This window comes from Falco rusticolus, chromosome 1, assembly GCF_015220075.1.
Source record: "Falco rusticolus isolate bFalRus1 chromosome 1, bFalRus1.pri, whole genome shotgun sequence".
Lineage (NCBI taxonomy): Eukaryota > Metazoa > Chordata > Aves > Falconiformes > Falconidae > Falco > Falco rusticolus.
In genome coordinates, this window is record NC_051187.1 from 107943624 (window position 1) to 107961323 (window position 17700).

At 38.2% G+C, this 17700-nt stretch overlaps 1 long non-coding RNA gene across 4 annotated transcripts in view; it reads left to right on the forward strand.

The window, feature by feature from the left end:
• The first annotated feature begins 1401 nt into the window (after positions 1-1401).
• The window catches only part of LOC119151257, a 109989-nt gene continuing 93690 nt past the window's right edge, over positions 1402-17700 (forward strand). For 3 of the 4 annotated variants that reach the window (XR_005105352.1, XR_005105356.1, XR_005105359.1), the window contains exons 1-6: positions 1402-5508; positions 8615-8744; positions 10253-10569; positions 13030-13097; positions 13431-13559; positions 14167-14407. This is a non-coding gene — a long non-coding RNA (uncharacterized LOC119151257). The remainder of the gene's footprint in view (positions 5509-8614; positions 8745-10252; positions 10570-13029; positions 13098-13430; positions 13560-14166; positions 14408-17700) is intronic. The other variant, XR_005105353.1, reaches the window with a different exon arrangement.

Consider the following 17700-nt stretch of genomic DNA (forward strand, 5'->3'; position numbering starts at 1 on the left):
AGTGTTGTGAGGGGCGGCTGAGGGAACCAGGGGTGTTTAACCTGGAGACAAGGAGGCTCAGAGGTGACCATCTCACTCTCTGCAGCTACCTGAAAGGAGGTTGTAGTGAGGTAGATGTTGGTCCATTCTCCCAGATATCGAGCACTAGGACAAGAGGAAACGGCCTCAAGCTATGCCAGGGCAGGTTTAGGTTGGATATTAGGAAAAATGTCTTCACTGAAAGGGTTGCAAAGCATTGAAACAGGCTGCCCAGGGAGGCAGTGGAGTCCCCGTTGGATCACCACCCTGGAGGTATTTAAAAGACTTGTAGATGCGGTGCTTAGGGACATGCTTTAGTGACGGACTTGGTGGTACTGGGTTAACGGTTGGACTTTAGGATCTCAACAGTCTTTTCCAACCTAAACAATTCTATGATTCTTCTTAGAGTGCAGAATGGTCATACAAAGTGATTGCTTCCTCAGAAATGTTAGTGTTGGTCCTTATATTTGATGAGACCAGTGATCATTAATTAGATGATCACAATTTTCTTATAGGGACAGACCTATTCTAGAAGTCTGGAGACATGACCTGAAGTCTAAGTACATCACTTTTTGAACCTTGCACTTGGCAATACTGGTGTCTTTACTATCACCTCCATTCTCTATCTTCTTTCTTTCCTGTAAACAAAAGCTGAACTGTAAGCAAATTAATTAATTGAACATTAGAAATTCTGCTTTGGTGACAGAAAATTGAGTTGAGTGGGATTAACTGAAATATAAAAAAAACCCCACATAAAATATGGGCTCAATCTCTTGTTTTGTATGCTGAGTTGCATCTTAAGAATAGAAATTTGTCAGAACCATGGCTGTTGCCTAACAAGAAAAGTTTGAGGTGTTTCAATATTTTTCAGCTTAGTTTTAGACAAAATGAGAAGCCTGTGTTCTATGGAAACATTATCTGTAGGACCACTTGCCCTAAGAAAGTGATCTGAATATTTCATAGACACCCATTTGCCCCAAACCAGTTTTAAATTCTACACATTTCAGGAACCTGCTGTAGTTTTTATATGTATTTTGGCCCAAGAGTCTATATCATAGTCTTTTTATTACATCTAGGAAGAAAAAAACATGAACAAAGTGAGCTTTTGTTTACATGTGGCTATTTTCAGTCTTGCAACAGGGTCCCCCAGTATAGTTATGTCAAATTAACAGATATCATTGTTGCGTAAGAATGACTTCACTGCTTTGCTGACAGTACCATCCTGACATGAATAGAGATGTTCTCTATCCTCTTGCATACAATCCACTCTCTTCAGCAGATGTAGATAAAAGTGTCTGAAATGAAGAATTTTTTGTTATCTTCATAAATGGCTAAATTAGGAACTGACCTTCCTGATTCTCATCTGACCTTCTTTACAGCAAGGATCATGAATTTCATCCAGTAACATCTTCTTCAGATCTTTCCCAAGCCTTTACAACAGTTAGCAGAAGTCCAGATGTTCAGATAAGTAACAAAGCCTCCCTTGGCTTTAAATTAAATTAAACTAAATTAAAATTACATAATTTGCTTTTCATCTAGCAATATGAGGTATAAGCCATTGTTTCAGGAGCTCCTGTACAGTATGGAGAGAAGATATATATTAATGTAATTTTTAGAACTGATGTATTAAGCAAAAATCTAGAATGTTCAAAGTTAAGAATAGAAAGGTGCTGATATTTTGAAAAAAAAAAATTATATTTCCAGACTATTGTGATAAAATTAAATGAAATTAAAGTGAGCATAGAAGGCAGATGACTGAATTATGTTTATCTTGAGCAATGCTATGAAATGTTTCCCTAAAACTAAGCTAAACCTCACCAGAAGACCTAGACATCAGAGTTGCTGGCCAACGTAATTGTAGCAAAAATCCCAAACCCTTTGCTTTAGGTGTAGCTAATAGAGGAATATTGTACTTTATCCAAGTCCTTTGATTTGTTTCTGTGATATATCCAAGTGTGAAAAATGCAATTTAGTTAAATTTATTAACTTCAGGATCACACAAGCTTTCGCTGTGCCACCATGCTTCTGTCATGTCATGTTCCCTTCCCTCTGGTCACTGCGATACGAACACAAGAATATGCTGCAGAGAATGAAAGAGTCCATTGTCTCAAAATGTTGGTGCCCATACAAAGCCTGACATGGGAACATAAGTTAACTGCTAGTGGCTCCCAAACAGCCATGGATTTGTAAGTTAAGCACTTGTTAACCAGAGTACATGTGAAATAAGAAATACAGATGTAAATGACAGTATATTTTGTTACCAGTTCTTGCTCTTTATTTTTTATTCCCTTAAATCTTTGCTGAAGGCATAGAAAAGAAGTCTGGTGCATAATTTGAGACTACCTTGCAATAATTAAGTCACTGAATGTGAGAGAGATAAATGTTTAAAAACCCTGATATTTTTTCTTGATAATTTTCTTAATGTAGCTGTCAAGAGGACTACTTGGGTACTTGTATTTCAGTTGATATAAATTGCATCTCCTGTTCAGTTTCATCCCCCAAACAGCCCAGAAAATCAATACTCCAAATGCACAGTATGATAAATTGTAGGGGTTAGGCAGTAGAAACAGCAAAGATTCTGAAAACTTCAGTAAAAGAAAGGCAATGATAATGCACTGCAAAGTACAGAATTCATTGAATTGGGTAGGAGGAAGAGGGGTAACAGTTCTTAGCTAAATTCAAAAGAAATATTTTCTTGTGGGAATTGGCATTTTATTTATAAACTTCTGAAGTCCTTTTTTCTATATAATTTATCCTGCTAGTCAAATTTCTGAATTCATCAGGTCAGATATACTGACCTGCTCACAAATAATTTTCTTAATGAAGTTATCTTAAAAGGAGAGGAGTAAATCTCTTGTTTCTGTAAAGCCATGATGTTTCAAACAACTTGAAAAGATACTTCTGACATAGCATAAATTTGGGAAAGACACGTAATCCCTTGATAAACTTTCAAAGTTTAAAACTACTTGAGCAATTAATACATCCTCTTATTATGGGTGAATCACAGTTTCAAAGATTTCATAATTATTCATGAGAATAGATATGCAGAAAGAATAAGCTGATTAATCATTGCTACTTTGGAGAAAAAGAAATCTAAAATTAATACGTAATCTGTTTAGGTTTTCTTGCTTCTGCTTTAATGAAAAGAAGGCCAGTATAATTTTGCCATCTGAGGAATGAGCCATCAATGTAACCGGCATTCTATCTGAATGATTTCTGGATGTGTCTGAAAGAGAATGATTGTTACTGATATCATTGATTTTTGTAAAAGTACACTAGTTGTCTTGGCAGATTCCAAGCCATTTTGGGCAATGAGCCTAAAGGCTCCCATCAGAGACTAAAGGATGTTGTGTATGGGTACAAGTGCCACTCAGTGACAGCCAGAAGGCTGGTGTGTTATCAACACTGTTTTAGTCACAAATCCAGAACATAGCACCACACAGGATACTATGAAGAAAATTAACTCCATCTGAGCCAGACCCAATACAGTAGATTTTTGTATGATTTTTAGTGGATTTTAGTAGATTTTTATACTGTGAGGTGAGAACCTCACTTTACTTTTGATCTTTAACGCTATGAAAGAAAGAGACTTCTGGGAGTAAGACGCCATGATTTTGGGAACTGAGCTTCTTCAACATTCAGGTTGTGTTTGGTCCTTGCTTTGTGTCAGTCTCATATGAATGGTCACAAGGTATTAAGTTACTTCTTTATATGTGAAAGTAGGATATTGAACTTCAGGTCTCAATTCTTGAAAATGAGTGAAACTTTGGACAGATTATTCTTAGAGAAAGGGCTGGAAATGCTTGGAGGAGAGTCCTGCATGACTAAACTACAGAGCATATGTCCTGTGTCCATGTAGCATCAACTAGCTGGCTTGAGTAACTTTCTATAGGCTGGCTAACCTCACCCTGAAGAGAATCAAGAGTGTGTGTAAACTACAGAGCATATGTCCTGTGTCCATGTAGCATCAACTAGCTGGCTTGAGTAACTTTCTATAGGCTGGCTAACCTCACCCTGAAGAGAATCAAGAGTGTGTGTCTGGTTTGTTCCACTGTCTCTCTTGTCAGATCAGAAACTTGCAACAAGGAGATTGTTATGAACAAGAGGCTGGAGGCCCTAAACCATCTCCGCTACTTCTGTGATCATAATCTGAAAATATTGTTGTGCATGCCAGCTTCACAACTGGCTAATGCAAAATAGAAATTAAAGTGCAGATATGTTGCCAAACGGAATGGTGCATTGTCATGAAAGAGAGGAGATTTAATTTCAGAAAAATGGCAAAAACCTGGGCCTTCTGGTTTCACTGTTCTAGAAACAGACATAAGCTCAGGAAATGCTATCCATTGAAACTGGTTGGAAAATAACTTCTTTCAAGTTGGTACACGGTGACTTGGAAAAGAAATCCTAAATATATGCAAATAATTAGCAAGAATATTGTGGTCAGAAGCTGTTTATTTTTCTATACCCACCGCTATTCCATATACATTTCTGTAAAGTTTTTGGCTCGTCTAATGTGACAGTCACCATAGTAAAGATATACTGTCGTGTTTCTGTAATAATCTGGATGGTAGATCATAAACTGCAGCTTTTGATGAAGTTATATAGCTGATCTGCATCTGTAGGTACTGTAGGAATGCAATCAGGTTGATTCACTTGGTGTTCACAGTACAAAGTAAAAATTTCAGTGATTGCTTTTAGAACATTCCAAGGTTGTCTTCAATTATTATTTTTCATCAGCAAGGTACAGTGTAAGCAAGTACTGCATTGAAGATTGCTTACGTACATAGTTTGCACTGACACTGGAGCATAAAGGTACTGCTAACCAGAAACCTTTTATCTAAAAGTTTTTTAGATAAAAGCTGTTGTTCATGAGATTAAAATAACCAAAAGTTAATATAAAAAACAACAACTTTTGTTCAGACTATGATTATCTTTTATTTCATTTCTGGCTTGCACAAAAGACTAGTATAAGGCTTAGTAGTTCAATGTATTTATGAAGTCCAGAAAGAGTCTTCAGGAAATGAGTTTTTCCTTTTCTTAGCAGAGAAGCCATAAATGGTTAACTTGCTTCCCCCAAACAAAAGAGTCTCTTAGGAATGACCCAGATCTTTTGCTTCAGAATGTAATAAAAAGGATTTTTCTTTTTTGGACAGGAATGTCCCTGTTTAAAGTCCCATCTCTCCAGCAGCAGAACCACCGAGATTATGGAAGCCCATGTGCTTCCTGGAGAAGAAGTTGTCCTCAGGCAATTTGCAGAGCCAAGAGAGCTTTATTCCCAGCAAGCACTGTCAGTAATGGATTTTGATGCTGCTTTGGGAATATTCTCAATAGAGAGTTCCTTCCAGATTTTGGGAGATTTTTCTCGATTTAGTATTTGTTTGGTTGATTCAAAAAAGACCATTCTGCATTTCAGTTCCTGCTCAAAGGAGAGTTTTGTGTGTTTTTATCCACAGCGGAACCCAGCCTTCATAAGACAAACAGTTTGATGAGGTACTTCATCGTTATTGTTATTTAGCTCACTAGATACTGGAGTATTTGTTGAACTAACCAATTTATTGTAAACTAGATCATATCACTATTATTTAAGAAAGCATTTTTATCAGCATGAGTTTGATCTACTGTTTACCACTGTTGCAAAGTAGCTGAATTTCAGGTAAGTTGCTGTGCAAAATTTAACTTCTACAGTACTAACTTAGGCTTCAATACTTAACCTGCCACTTCTGCTCAGACTGTTTTTTTGTATTCTCGTGTCTTCATATGCCTTCTCATTTCTTTGGCTAACTAAAATTATAATGTACGCAGTAGAAGTTAGCAATTGATATTCAAAATGTAATCTTTCCCTTCTCCAAGCATTTTCCCTTACCTCTACATAATTTCCTAGCACAAAACTTTTAATATCTTTTTCCTGTTAGTCCCCTTCTAGCACTGAGTATTCGTTCCTTCCCTAAGGAAAAATCCTGTCCTTTGTCACCCTTGAAGGCTCTGAGCCCCATATACCTGTTGTTTATTTTGTGGACAGGAATGCACATAGCTGGAAGCTACAGGAAAATCTGTGCTGAACACAACTCCATGGTGGCTTTGTGCAAAATCAGCCTGCAAACTGTGCTTTAGTGAGATATGGTGGTGGGCTTGTGATTACTTTCTTTGGGAGAAAGCACAGAGGATTAACATTCAGAATAGCAAAGAAGTGTTTGGAAGAGGAATGTGCACATTTTGGGAAATGTAAGTAGCCAGTTAGTGGTAAGAAAACTTGGATATCTCCTAAAAAGCACAGCCCATAAATGTACCTCCCTAAGGAAGCAGTTTTCAAGAGTCAGCATGAAAAAAGAGTGGGGCAGTAGGGGAAGCCCAGACTACAAAATACTCAAGATTGTGGTAGCAGTCTTAAATTATTTATTTTTGTTACTTAACAGAATTTACCAAAGGCGAAGAGCTGCAAGCTGTACCTGTTGTTATAAACTTGGACAGATGACTAGATAGGTACTGATCATTCACCGGGTTTCTCTTCAAGCCCTCCCAAAAAGTAATCGGCAGTGTTCAAACACAAGAGATACAATGGCTCATACCCTCATGTTCCTTTACTTTTCATTTTCTAAGGATGCAGTTTTATAGTGTGAAGCTAATCTCTGTGCAGAGCAGTTAAACCAGTGACTCTGGGATGCCAGCTGTGACACCTACTAAGAATGCTCTTGCAGACTTCATAGCTCTTGTCACTGACATGGTGGTACAGCCCCCTTCTGTATTTCAATGAACTGGTCTTGCTGTGGGGGTGAAGAGGATGGTGTTCATGAGCTGAGTGCCTCATGCCTGGGAGGTGTTCAGGCAGGCTCAAGAGGAAGGACCCCTTTGCCTGGGCCTGATGACTGCCACGACCTGAAACTACACAAGTGTGTCCTGCAGATCAGGTATTTGGCAGTTCAAAGAGTGGTTCATGGAGTAGGGAAACATGCAGGGGACTGAGGGTGCTGCTGGAGCATCTGTTTGCTTTTGGCGCCTTGTGCACCAGCCAGGGTTGATGCATATCTTGATGTTGTATTCACTAACAGGGAAGAACCTGTTGTGGAGGTTAATCAGTGGTAGCCTTGGCTGTATTGACCATGACATAGTGGAGTCAAAGATCCTGAGGGGCATGGGGAAGGAGAGTAGCACAGTACCAGTCCGGGATTTCAGGAGAACAGACTTTAGCTAATTCAGGGACCTGGTAAGTGGGATCCCGTGGGAGGCATCTCTGAAGGACAAAGGAGTTAGGGAAAGGTGGCAGACCTCTAAAGGCAGCTTCCTTCAAGCTCAATAGTGGTTCCATCCTGATACTCAGGCAAACATTAGATTTATCAGGAGACCTGTGTGACTAAACAGCAGTACAAGGGATGTAGGAAGGTGCTACAGTGGAGGGTTACAAACCTTGCCTATATAGGAATGTAAGGTTGATGCCAGGAAAACAGAGGATGTGTAATGCTTGATAAGCCTGGTTGCCTTCTAGGTAAAAATGACTGGCTTCGTGAATGAGGGGAGAGCAGTGAATGCCATTTATCTTGACTTTACCTAGGCTTTTGATACTGTATCTGCAAGATGTTTCTATGTGTGTTAGGATATTATGGTTCTGGATGGGTGGACACCAGATGGATAAAAAACAGGGTGACTGGACTCAGATTGTGGTGGTTAATGGCTTGTGCTCTACCTGGCAGTGTAGTACTGAATGGGTCTGTACTATTACCCGTGCTGAAAATCCCTGTCAGTGAATGGAGGAGTTGGTGGAGGGCACACTCATGAAGTCTGCAGGTAGCACTGCACTGGGGCCAGCAGTTGATATGATCGTGGACAGGGCTATCATCCAGAAGGACCTTGACAACCTAGAAGAATAGACCAACACTAATGTCATGAAATTTAACAAGGACAGATGCAAAAGTCCTCTATCTGGGAAGAAAGGGCCCTTGCAGTGGTGCATCTTGAGGACTGCCATGCTGGAGAGCTGCTGTGTGCAAAAGGCGCTGGGGTCCTCGTGGGCAGTGAGCTCAATGTGAGCCTGCAGCATGCACTGGCTGCAGAAGGCCAACAACCTCCTGAGCTGTATAAGCAGGAGCATGGCCAGTAACTGGAGGGAAAGGATTATCCCCTTTTGCACGGTGCTCATTAGAAGCACACATCTAGCATACTGCATCCAGTTTTGGGCTGTCCAATATAAAAGAGGCATGTAAAATGGGGGTGAGTTCAGGAAGATACCACTGAGACAGTTGAGGACTGGAGTGTCTGCACTCCAGAAGTGCTGAAGAAAGGCTGAGGGATGGGGACTTCTCAGCTCAGAAAGATATGGCTTTGAGGGTGCTTAACAGCAGCCCTCAGGTACCCACGGAGTGATTGTCAAGAAGGTAGAGTCACGATCTTCACTGTGGGAGGTTGAGAGACAATATGCATGATGTCTACTACCTCGAATTTGTTGATTTTTTTTCTGAGGCTGTCAGAAAAAAATCCTGTCTTTCATAAAAAAAAATTCTCATCACACTTCTTCCAATATTTTTACATTTTGCTGATGTTTTTGTCATAGAAATTTTGAAATATTTAGTCAAGGTTTAACTATCAACATCCTTTCCATTTATAGGAGGGGAAAAAAACTTATGAACAAGCTACTCTATACCCTGGTTTTACCTGCTTTGCTGGTGCAGATCTGAGTCTTGAGCATTTTTCTTGCCTGTGATTGCAGCTTTTAAGCTGCTCCCTGACCCTTGATGGTATGTGTACTTTCATGTTATTATTCTTTTGAAAACTGGGGCCAATGGGTGGCGGGGTAAATGGTAGATCAGCTTGGATGCTGCAGTACCATCCCAGATTCTGCCTGGCATAGGCCTGGCATGCTGGGCAAAGCTCTCACCAGATGCCGTGTTAATTTAGCTTTTATTAGTGAATTTCAGCGTGCATCTGGCTGAATATCTTGTACCAATACTTACCATATGCTGCTCTCCGTATCATAGAGTACAGTTGTTATCAGGATGAATATTCCATCTTTTTGCTGGAAAAGTAGTGGTTTGTTTTTAATGTTGAAAAAACTCAAAGAATCCTTTGTATAAAAGATGATGTTATCTGATGGTTTTGCTTAGTTCTTGAATGTTACAAACCTTGGTTGGTTTTTTTTTCTATTTAATTCATGGTAGAAAAAGACAGTAAAAAGACACAGAGGAGCAATAACTGTACCCTCTGATGGACTTTAATAACTTCAAATAAACTGACAATATGGACCAGAATATTTTACAGAACGGTGTAGATGTTCATGAATGTATATAGTTTTATATTTATATATAGATTTATATTTATATATAGCTTGATGCATCTTTATAAATATTTCATATTGGGGACTCTATATCATCTTGGTTATGAGACAAAAATAGGAATTTAATTAATACTTGTGCTTTATTTGGTATCATAATGCCACTGCCATAATCACCACAGCTTCTCAGATTATTACCTAGTTTAGGTATTGAAGCTTAAGTTTTAACTTTAAGTTATTTAAGTTTTTTAATATTTCATAAAATATAGCAACAAAAAGAAGACTTGACAGAATATAAGGAAATTATTTGCCCAACCAATTTTCTGTAGTGAATAAGGTGGTCTTGGAAGTACATATACCTTAACGAACCCTGTGAGAAGGTAGTAGTTGCCACACACAAAGTTCATAAATCAGATGTGAATAAAACTGCTTTACCTTCAAGTATCCAAAAATGTCCAGACAAGTTGGTTACTTTGGTTAGTCTTGTGGAATAATTGCTGGAATTTAATCTTTCCTAAGAAGTGTAATGACAAGGTAAAGATTTCATCTGAGGACACCCAAATGTCCCTTTAAAAAAATGTGTGACACATTATAAATTCTGGGTAGCGACTAGAACTGGTAGCGTTTCTTAGGGTGAAAACTTGAAAGCAGATTTCTTTAAAAATGATGACTTCTATGAATGTGGAAACAAAGTAGTTGGTTCAGTGTTTTTTTTCTTTCACCTTCTCCCATGTTTTTTATTTTTCAATGGGAGGAGAAAAAGAGGAAAGATGCTTGCATGTGCATTTAAGTGTATAAGAGTGAGGGGAAAGAGAGGGTGTTTTCAGAGCAAGTTTTGAGGGTTTTTTACCATTACTGCAAAAAGAAGTGCTTTAAAACTTTTTTTTTTTTTTTTGTAAGGAAGTACAAGGACTTTCATTTTTAAATAACTGAGCGTCCTTTCATTTTCAATCAATACCTACCTTGCTCTTACAGTACTCACACCTCAGAGATGGAAAGGCTCGTGAAAAAATTCATGAAAAGAATAGAAGTCCTGGTTTACGTAAGCTGAAAAAGGTGCACCTCCGCAGAGAACTGCAAGGAAGGCTTATTTCATGCTGTGCAGCTAAACTAACAAGGGAAAGTGTTCCTCCTGGTAATGAGCACAAACACCAACACATGCTATGTGACTACTGAATGACTTGAAAAATCCTTTTGCTTCAAATGCAATGCAGGGCCTTGGCTGAAGTCACTGGGATGGCACGGATGTATGAGTGAAGAGCCTGCACATGACATCCCTTGCCCCATACATGGTATTCACCCTTCTGCAGAGATCAGAGTCTCTTTTGACCTAAGCAGTGGCCGATTTTCTGTGAAAATGTAAAGGGAAAACTTGGTAATGCTTTCCCCTGCCTCCCCTCTGCCCTGTTCCCCTTGGTGAGGAAAGAGTGCATAAGGAATGGAGTTTGAAGGGCTGGAAAATGGGGAAGTGAGTCTGATTTGTCCCAGGCTGGACTTCTCTTGACTCAGTGTTCTGGACTGTGTCACAGAGGTGAAATCACCGAGGACAACTTGGATAGCATGCTTAGATGTGATCCTTTTAATGCCCTAGAACCTTTAGCTTAAAACATTGTTAGGAGTTCCACTTTACTTCCAAAAAATAACTAATTTGAAAAATAGGCCATTACTTGTTGTCCAAACTGTAATGAACAGTGTTCACCATTCTGTTTGGAAACCTCTGTAAAAAGATAAAAAAAGTAGATTTTTACAAAAAAAAAGTTTTTAAAATGCAAATTGCTTAATAGGAGAATATTTTAATTTAATCTAAAGGTGAAGCTCTGACATACAGTGGGGGATTTGGATTCAAGACATATTGCTGTATATTCACTCACTGCCTCAGGAGGCACTTTTGTTGTGACAAATCTGGGAGTGCTCCAATCACTCCTGCCTAGCCTCCTTGCATTCACTGCCTGCTGTTTAAGAATGTGCATAGGAAGGTATCACTGCTGCTAACAGGAAGCCTATGGAGGGATAACCAGTACAAGAGGTTGTAGGGGTGGCATGCTAGGACATTCAGCTCCACAGTCCCAAAAGGTGAGGACTCAGCTCCCAGCATGGGGAGCGGTCAGGCCGCTGCCAATTCTCCCGGTCTATGAGCGAGTACCAGGAGTGTTGCTCAATATCCCACCACTTACTGCATGGGTGTGAATAATTTGTGCTGCAACTTTAGGAGAGCCCTTCTTGCCCCCACCTCTCCCTCCATTTGATGTTTTAGGAAGTACTGTTCTTGTCTTCTCACCTTCATTACACAAGCAACTGAAACAAGTGGACCTATATAGAAGGTATATACGCATAGGATTTCAGTGTACAAATTTTGATTTATAAGAACAGTGGGTTCACGTTCTTTAATAGCCTTTTCCAGACTTCTACTGACTTGTCCATCAAATGAAAAAAAATATTCAGACTGATCCCTTTTCTAATAAAATTTAGAGATTATGTCTTTTTAAAAAATGTTGTTTCAAGATGTTGTCTTTAAGATGTTTGGAGTTGATGTTTGAAAGTTGTTTTTTTTTAAATGCACTGGACTTCTTATGCAACTATTTTGAATATTGCAGTATGAATTGTGCCAAAGAACTGTAATAGGTGACCAAATGTCCATCAGATTTTTCTGTAATTATCACCATCATATTTGAGCATTGGAAGGAGGGTAGGCTCAGATGCTTTGGAGGCCTTTTCCAATACTGTTTTTTAGAATCTGACGGCTTATCATGATGTCATGCCTGAGCTAAATAGCACAGCTTTTCTGCAGTTCATGTGTCCGTTCATTCAGGACTCTGAGGTGGATTTTCTGATGGTTTTTTCTTTCTTGTGTGACACTTCTGAGATGAACAATTTGTATGGAATACTTTAATATTCCTGAGGCTGAAAGCCAGCCCTAGTCTTTCCATGTGCATCTAGTATTATGTTTCCTTTTTATAATCCATTAATACAAGTACCAGAAGATAGAAGCAGAGACAGTGTGAGCCATGCTGAAAAGAAAATAATAATAATTAAAAAAAAGACCAACTTAAGGAGGCAGATATTTTTGAAGTATAATGTCCGAATGAACAATTATGTTCATAAAAAATTGTGTGTCTTTGCTTTCACTAATTACCATGTAAACTGATCTGCCTTTTTCCCTACTTGGGTCAGAAAATGCACACCATGCATAGAATTGTAAGACTTTTAGGTACAGATACACACCTGTATAAATATGTACACCTGTGTCCTGTCTCCTCTAAAGGGGGGGTGTTTTGCTGTATCTGAATCTCTGTTATGTATAATTGTATATGGATACGTACAAACAAATCACAACACACTTCAGGAAAGAAATGAGCAGTGAAATTATGTAACTGTTCTCATTCACTATTTGCTATGCTAAGTACTTTTCATTTCAGTTTTCTTAACTGGAGTGAAATATAATCTACAATAATACCATACAGTTTAAACTTCAGAAATATCGTACTTGCTTTGAACAAGAAGGTCTCATTTTATAACAGTATTTTAATATAGTCTTCTCTTGCCTTGACTTGTATGATCTGGTTTAATGGGTCTGAATTTTAACATTGCACAAGTATTTTATATAACAATAGAGCCCTAACTGGGAAAAGTTTGCTGGGCTTTAGATTGTATTAGTAATAACTGCAGAGATCTTACCAGCTCTTTTACTACCTGTAACATGAAACAAGGATATAAATAAATTATTTAACTACAATTTCTTATATGTTTTCCAGGCAAATCTGAATTAGAAACATTACCCATGGCCAGACTCACTACCTTTTTGTCATGTCAGAATTCTCTGGTAAGTAGATTTTTTAAAAAAAGTAGTCAATTTTTCTGTTATTGCCTTCTAAAGCATTTGGGAGTCCAACAACCAAATAAATGCAGGGGAGGCTCACTCAGGGTAGGTGATGTTCCACAAGCCAACTTTGTAACTGGAAGCAGGTTACTGTCACTTGGCTGTATGGCTTTTGCGCTCACATTTGGATCTTGCTGTTGCTCTGGGGAGACATATTGCATCAAAGTAGTTTCACATGAATTGCTAACTCTAGGCCTACTTTTACACGTAATTAATGATTAAGATGTGGTTTGTGTTCTACTTCCTGACAGGCTGTTTTCTGTCTTTAATCTCTAGGCATACAACTGTATCTATTCCTGCTAGAGGATGAGTTGTTTTCTGCATTGAAACTTTTTGATTTCATATCAGGTGAGACTAGGAAGGAGTGTGCCTGTGAGCTACTCCGGCCAAAGCTGTTATGGAGAAGTAAGTAACCTTTCCTTTAAATAACAGCTGCTCTGTGTGCCATTCTGTCTCTGAGAGTCAAGCAGAAATTCCATACTGGAACCAAGAGACTTAACGAAAGGTTAATGAATGTTAGAATTTTCCTGTGAAAAGTTCTGGTCCTGCGAAACTGGCAGTTTCTAAGAGAAGGTTGTGATCCTGAAAATTTCTCGGTAAATGCCCTTCACTGATACTTTTAGACATACAACCCATGCTTATTTTGCAGCTGGTCCATGATCAGGTTTTTTTAATGCATCTGAAATTTTGGTAATTTTTCTTATTACATGTAATTTAACAGAAGAGTCGTATGAGTGCTTCTGGTCTACTAAGTGTCAGATATTTTGAGACTACACGAATTTGTTCTATGTTTAGATGAAGGAGAAGCAAGAGGCAAGATTGTACTGTTTTCCCAAAGTCAGAGATAAAAATTCCCCATCATTAATTAAAATCCATTTTTTATATCATTGTTACTCAGGTCTGTCCACCAATTTTTCTCTCTGTTTCAATTGCTGTGTTTCTTCCTTGTATTTCTTTTCTATATACCGTTACCCACTCACCCTTTTGTTTTTTCACATGCTTCTTGTTGTAGATGGGAAAGCTGCAGGATCCACAACTTACACATAGTCTTTGCAACTCTCTTAATCACTTGGCATAGCAGTGAGAGAGACCTGTTTCCATGGTGTGTGATGTGTATCTCCATGAACAGGAAAGAAAGAGATGATACTCTTTTCATGGATCAGTAGGTCAACTTCCTAATATGCTAGCTTGGGATCCCCAAGAGGCACCCAAATGGAATTTTTTATTTCACCTGTGTTTCTTTCATAGAAAAGGTATCTTATACTCTTTACAGACAACATTATGTGGTAATATTTAGATTTGTAAGAAGTTAACTTCAACTTTTGAAAGAGCAGATAGAACAAAGCCAGGAGACATTGGGAAATGGTGTTATTCAGGTGAACAGAGTGCAGCATTATGCCAGAAATGGGGAGGAGTAAGAAAATAATTCACAAATTACATGAGTCTCCTCTTTGTGTTGATAGACTGAATGAATGGGGGTTGCATCTCACTTGATTAACTTATACTGATGTGAATGAAAACCAAGTCTCTAAATCTACTTTAAACTGTAGTGTTTCTGGCATGTGTGAAACTGCACAACATTTTAATTAAGCTATCCACAGAATGTCAATAAAAAAGTGTCTTTGAACAGGTAATAGCTATCCAAAATAAAAAAAGAACAATTCTGGGGACACTACAAAGAACATTAGCACAGAAAGAGAAAAATTTAAGTCAATTGTAAGTCTGAACTTTCAGTAGATATAAACTGGAATATGTCCCTGTGAATTCTGAAACAGGTGAGTGAGATTGGCTGGCATATTTAGGTTGTTTACAGTGGCTCATGATGGTCTATTAATATGAACAGATGATGTGACATTGGCTTCCCTGGGGCCAGGATTTCAGCTCTGATATATTTGTTGGGAGTTGGAGAACATAAATTAGAAATAAGGCAAGCTAGAATATATCTCCATTTAGAAGGATAAGTTATTTTTTATATAGATTTTTCAGTCTGGCAACTACGTACTATCAAGTCTGAAATGGGTGTCCCATATCAACCTGTACTTTGGGAAGACATTTTATGAAATCCACTGTATCAGAAGAGGCAAAAATCAAAAATTCTCCTGAGGTCTGTATAGGCGCCTATTTTTATTGTGGAATCTGAGGACTGATGCTAATGAATGTGTGCTGTGGATTTATCCATTCAGTAGTATAAAAAAACCCCTACACGTTGTGTTTACTAGCATCTCATTGGAAAAATACTGGCTGTTCCTCCCAAGCAGTTATGTGTCCTCTTTAGGTTTGGGTTCAGTGAGAACAGCAACCAAATCTGTTACTACACTGTTTCTTTAATAGATCTTAAAATGCTTTAAAAAAAGAGATTGATAATATTTTTTCAGGTGGGAAAGCTGAGACAGAGTCCAGTGAAATGATTTCTAAATGACATTCAGATGGCAAACAAGAGAGCTGGAAATTTAGGCTTGGTGGTGTACACCATGGATCTGACAATTATCCCCAGGTAGAAGTTACCTTTCTATGTTAGAAAGACAATTAACTGTATCTTTAATGTTAGAAATTATCTTTCTGACAAAACATTTGTTTCTGTCAGTTTGGTTTTTGGCTTTGAGGGTTTTGTATGTTTGGTTTTTTTGGTCAGTGTCTTCTAGTACCTTGTAAATGTTGACAGATTCTTAACTTTGCAGGTTCTATGAGAATATGAATTTCTCTATTTCTTATTTTGCAGAGAGCAACAGATCTTGAAAAGCACCTAGGTGCTTAATTCCCAGAAAATTGACTAAAAGATTTAACTAAGCTTCCACAGTAAGGCTGTGTCTAAGCCAGCCATTGAATCTGGCTCTCCCGAGCCCAGTACAGTGCCCTGGGGCCAAACAGAGATGCAACATGGTGTGACATGTTATATCTTCACTATACAACATTGTGAAAGGGAGGATCAGAATAATTTCTTAGTTCATGCTTGACTAGAATTCATGCAGCTGGCATTTCTTATTGGTAATTCAAAGCAACCTACACTCACAATTAAAAAGCTTTTTTGTGAATTGTAAGCAAAGACTTTTCAGCCTGCACTTTGGGGTTCCTTGGTCTGAACTGTCCTTTCTGTCCTTTGAGGCCTTTGTAACTGCAGAGCATAAGAATAATCGAGTAATTTTGGCCTTTACACAACCTATAGTAAGGTGTTATTTAAAGATTAGTATAATATAATTGTTTGCTTTTTACTGAATAATCAAGTAAACATCTCTTTCTTAATCCCTTGAGGCTTCAGAGGTCAGGCTTCTGCTTTTTGGCCTCAGGTTCTATGGCTAAGAGGACACAATTCACATGTAGTCCTTTAAGGAAAAACAGATTTTCCTGTGGTTCTTTTTGTTTTCTTTTTTTGTGAGCTTGTTTTTTTTTTCCCCCTAAGTCTCAGGGACTGATTCATCTCTATCATAATTTTTTACAGTGCTTTCAGTCCAAACCTTTTGCAAAGTTAACCCCTCTTACTTTACTGTGAGAGCTGAATTGGCTTCAAACTTCATAAACGATCTGAAAATAAATACAAAATCTCATTTTGTTCTTTTAATGCTTCTGAAGAATTCCTTAAGTAAGCTTAAGGCATTACTTTTTTAAACAGGCCTCCTCCACATAGTGTTTCTGAGGCAGCTCACAGTGTGTTGTACAATGGTAGCTGTTACCTCAAATCAAATGCTGTCTTACATTTACCACTTGATAGAGTTTTCCATAACAAAGACAGCAGACTAAAGCCTGTTACAGTAAGCCATACTTTATTTCAAATCAAATGCTAATCCATCTGAAGACATAAATACAGCCACTGAAACCCCAAACTTCAAATTTCAGTCACTATTGTTTCACGTAAGGCACACATTTCATTTGAAGTGAACTATCATGAAACTATCATAATGCAATTAGCAGCTGTCATGTGGGAAACCTATGAGGTCAGACAAACAAGGCAACCAGATGGTGCTCACAGTTCTGCATATTCAATCAACATTTTTTCATACTGTATCATAAACTTTCTTCTCTGGTGCAAAGGGCCCCACGACTTAATCTTGACAAGTTTATGTGTTAGTTTGCATTGTCAGGAGCTAATGTTGTATCTCATATGCACTATTATTAAACAAATTCAAAATATGAAATACCTACTCAAATGTAAAGTGCAAGAAATAAAATCACAAGGTTGGATTTCTCTCTGGCTATGTGAAACAAAGGCAAGGATTGAATTGTGGGTTTTCACAATGGAGGGATTTTACCAGTGAAATGCCACAAGGATCTGAGATGGGATCTGTATCATGCAATAATCTTGGTAGCATAAATTACATAATTTCAGGTAAGGTTACATAATTTCTGGATAACAGCACATTGCCTAGGGTACAAACAGTTGCAAAACAGTCTCAAAAAGCTCAATAGAGTGAATGAGAAATTTCAGTTTGTCCTGGTTTTGGCTAGGATAGTTCTGAGTTTTTTTCAGTAGCTTGTGCAGTGCTGTGTTTTGGATTTAGTATGAGGATAATGTTGATAGCACACTGATGTTTTTAGCTGTTGCTGGGTAATG